We start from the raw sequence: 1,609 nt of genomic DNA, 5'->3' as shown, positions 1-1,609 counted from the left end.
GACACTGAAATGGTAGACCCACCTAGGAGAATCACCTTGAAGGAGGCCGGTGCTCCTGATCTTAACTTGCAACCACTACAGATCTTGTATCCGGCCTTAGACCCAAATTTTGAGCTCAAATCTAGCACGATAAACTTGCTCCCCAAGTACAATGGATTGCCTGGAGAGGATCCCTTGAAGCATCTTAAGGATTTCCAAGTTGCTTGTGCAACTGCAAGAAGACATAGGGCTGATGAAGCTGGAGTGTTGGTCTTCGCTTTTCCTTTCTCTTTGGAGGGAAAAGCGAAGGAGTGGTTTTATACTCAGACAGGGGAAGTTAGATCCAACTGGGACTTGTTGCGTAAAGAATTTTTGAAAAGTTCTACCCTCCCCAGAAAATAGACAAGTTAAGGAGAGAGATTTCTTGCATTTTGCAACGGGATGGGGAGACCTTGTATGAGTATTGGGAGAGATTCAAGAAGTTGCTAGAGGCTTGCCCTCACCATAGGATTGATGAGCTGGTTCTTATCAGTTATTTCTGTCAAGGAATGCATCACCAAGACAAGCTTCTCCTAGACGCCGTGAGTGGAGGTTCATTGACTAAGAACAAGACCGCTGCAAAGGCATGGGAAGTTATATCAGACTTGGCGGACTCAACTCAGCACTCAAGGGTGAGGAGCCCACAACCGAAAGCTGTGAATGAAATTTCTCCCTCCAGAGATGCTATTTTGACCAAGACCCTTGGTGAAATGACAATTATGTTGCGACAACTCACCCAGGAGCAACAAATTCCTCAAGCTTTGATAAGTGCTCAACCTCCACCTCAAAGGATCGAAGGACCACCAAGGGTATGTGGTGTTTGTACGTGTAACACTCATTACACCGATGAGTGTCCTCAGCTCCAAGAGGACACTACATTGGCGGTAACTAACTCTTACCTACAAAAGCCAAATTATAACCAAGGATCCAACCAACATAGAGAAAACTAAAACCAAGGGTGGAGGGATAACCCGAACCAAAGGTGGAACCAAGCTCCTCAAGCTCATCCCAACCAAAACTCCTAAGTCTACTACTATCAACAACCCCAAGGTCAACCATAATACCAACAACCATACCAACAACCATACCAACAACCCCCACAATCTCAACCTCAAGGGAAATACCAACACCCACACAGTAGGCCTAGCCCTCCTCAAGTTAACCAAGCCCTTCCCTCCAACCAACCTCACATGAATGACACAATTCACACCTTCATGCAAGAACAACGAGAGTTCCACAAGAAACAAGAAGCATATATGGCTACAATAGTCGATGCCTTTTCCCGTCTAACTCTCCCTCCTCCAACCACGCAAAATACCTAACAAGCTTCAACCTCAAGTAGTTTACCCTCCCAACCTCAACCCAATCCTAAAGGTAGCATCGATGCCATTACCCTTAGGAGCAGCACCAAATTTGATAAGAATGTTGCCATGCCTACAAAGTTGAGTGAGGAGACAAACAACGAAGACGTGGGAGATGAAGTGGAAGTGATGAGGGATGAAGATGAATGTGTTGATAAAAGCAAGGAAGAACCACCTAAGGTCAAGGAGCCAAATAGAAAGATGTTGCTTGAAGAGCCTTTGCCCATTCC

At 45.5% G+C, this 1,609-nt stretch overlaps 1 non-coding gene across 1 annotated transcript; it reads right to left on the bottom strand.

The window, feature by feature from the left end:
- Nucleotides 1-383: 383 nt before the first annotated feature.
- On the bottom strand, nucleotides 384-490 carry LOC112739799 (small nucleolar RNA R71). Its single transcript, XR_003170738.1, has one exon. It is a non-coding gene; the product is annotated as a small nucleolar RNA R71 (small nucleolar RNA).
- Nucleotides 491-1,609: the final 1,119 nt, after the last annotated feature.

This window comes from Arachis hypogaea, chromosome 13 (genome assembly GCF_003086295.3).
Source record: "Arachis hypogaea cultivar Tifrunner chromosome 13, arahy.Tifrunner.gnm2.J5K5, whole genome shotgun sequence".
NCBI classification, from domain to species: Eukaryota; Viridiplantae; Streptophyta; class Magnoliopsida; order Fabales; family Fabaceae; genus Arachis; species Arachis hypogaea.
The sequence above is the reverse complement of the archived record's forward strand: the minus strand, read 5'-3'. Positions and strand labels throughout refer to the sequence as shown.